Source organism: Palaemon carinicauda, chromosome 9, assembly GCF_036898095.1.
Source record: "Palaemon carinicauda isolate YSFRI2023 chromosome 9, ASM3689809v2, whole genome shotgun sequence".
NCBI classification, from domain to species: domain Eukaryota; kingdom Metazoa; phylum Arthropoda; class Malacostraca; order Decapoda; family Palaemonidae; genus Palaemon; species Palaemon carinicauda.
Window position 1 is genome coordinate 135,223,241 of NC_090733.1, and position 2,500 is coordinate 135,225,740.

At 37.0% G+C, this 2,500-nt stretch overlaps 1 protein-coding gene across 2 annotated transcripts in view; it reads left to right on the forward strand.

The window, feature by feature from the left end:
- Positions 1–2,500, forward strand: part of LOC137647161 (ichor-like) — a 127,855-nt gene that overhangs the window by 881 nt on the left and 124,474 nt on the right. The window lies entirely within an intron of this gene.

Sequence of the window (2,500 nt, forward strand, 5' to 3'; positions counted from 1 at the left end):
ATTTTTACATTTGATTTATCTTGTGCTGTATTTTAGAAAACTATTCGAATACATCTGAAACTGATTCTTTGGAATAAATCTATACATTTGATTTATCTTGTGCTGTATTTTATAAAACCATTCGAATACAACTGAAACTGATTCTTTGGAATAAATCTATACATTTGACTCATCCTGCACGGTATTTTGAAAACCATTCTAATACAACTGAAACAGATTCATTCCTATTGAACAGAAATTCTTCATTCACAGTAATAAATTCCCTGTGATACCAAAAGCGAACTTATATAGGAAGAATCTTCGGTCCTATTCTGTGGTGTCTTCAAAATCATTGACCTTAGAGGAATGATCCCTGAGCAACGGGTTGTCCAACCCACTGCAAGTGTTCTGAGCACCGCTGCAGAATTCAAGGGTCAAGTAATAATCTCAAGTCGATCCTTTTGCTTTGCTCTTTGCTTCGGGATCATTTGTTTTCGAGTGAGGTTATTTATCAAAAACAAGTGAATAGATATCTCCTTGTTTTCTATTAAACTGATAAATAACTTTTTTTATACAAAAATCAATGAGGTGGCAGGAACATTTGTTTTTAGAGTGAGGTTATTTATCAAAAACAAGTAAATGGATATCCAGTTTTCTAATAGACTGATAAAAAACGTTTTTATGCAAAAAATCACTGAGGTGTGGTGTTGGCGTTCGTGATAATTCAGTCAAGATCTTGCATCGCCACAACAGGTTCATGTACTGGCTGAAACCAACCAACGGTACCAGACCGAAAAAAAAAAGTTGCACGCCCTGTGCAGAGCCAAGGAATACCCGTTGCATTATCTTATTTTGATCCCGAAGACGATTGTGGAATAACCGTTGTAATTTCTTATTTTGATACCAAAGACGATTGTGGAATACCCGTTGCAATTTCTTAATTTGATCCCGAAGACGATTGTGGAATACCCGTTGTAATTTCTTATTTTGATCCCAAAGACGATTGGAATCTTCACGAGTTATTTTCATAAACCTTATATATAAATTGTTCAGAATCCATTGTATTGCTGGGAAAAAATCAGGTACTCAACAGTGGGCGACAATGTGTATAATCTTAGCATCGGGTCAGGCCAGGTTGGTAACGGGACCTCTCCACATCTCAAGTCATATATCCTAACATCGATGAACGAAATTTTTCTGTTGTCATCGATGATTTTTCAAGTGTCTACATTCAACGTGGCTTTCTCCAACTTACCAAACACCCGTTCAAGATTATGATAATTTTCGGTGATGGTTTGAGCTCGGAATAGACGACAATAAGCAGGGCGGTGGTGGGCGAAATTACGTGAAACGGGCGAAGATCAGTGGAACGATGATTGTAGCGTGGGCCGCTAGACTAGCGGTCTCAAGGACTTTGTCCCGACACCTGTGCATGGTGATACAAAACCACACCTTTATCTGGGAAACATTTGCCGTTTCTTATGTAATATCGCCGCGTAATGCTCGTCATATGAAGGCTGATTAATTAGCGAAATGATTAGGAGGAAATTAAAAACAATATGAAAGCAAAACCAAAGAGAGGATGACTAATTCCTCGCCATGTTTTTCTGTTCCCGCATCTCGCCAGGGGCCAGGTCGGGGATAACATTTTCAACTGATATCCGTTACTATTTACGTTACGTCACATTCTCATCTGGAACTCCATTCATTCCATATTGAACGTTTGAAAATAAAACATTTATATAACCTTATATCTCAATCTTACGTATTATGACATATGGATAAGAATAAAATCTTCGATTACTTCTACGATAACGTGGGCCGTGTCCCACACTGTTAGGGTCAGGTCAGTGGGAAAAACAAGTGACCCCTTCTCTAGACTATTATTATAACGCCGGCTGGAATTGGCGGTTCCTCGTGGACTCTAACTACCACGCGGTTGGCAGTCTGTAAAATATGCTTCGTACCCAGCACGTAAAAACCTTGCAATGACCTTTTCTACGTTAGTTTTCGAAGGGCAAAAGTGTTATTATTATTATTATTATTATTATTATTATTATTATTATTATTATTATTATTATCATCAGCAGTAGTAGAAGTAGTAGTAGTAGTAGTAGTAGTATTGGTAGCTAAACTACAACCCTAGTTGGAAAAGCAGGATGCTATAAGCCCAAGATTTCCAACGGGGAAAAAATAGCCCAGTGAGGAAAGGAAACAATGAAATAACTAAACTAGAGAGAAGTAACGAACAATTAGAATAAAATATTTTAAGACTACAACCCTAGTTGGAAAGGCAAGATGCTTTAAGCCAAAGAGCTCCAACAGGGAAAAATAGCTCAGTGAGGAAAGGAAACAATGAAATAACTAAACTAAAGAGAAGTAACGAACAATTAGAATAAAATATCTTAAGAACAGAAACAACGTTAAAATAGAACTTTCATATATAAACTATAAAAACTTTCAAAAAACAAAGGGAAGAGAAATAATACGGAATAGTGGCCTGAGTGATTCTACCGTATGA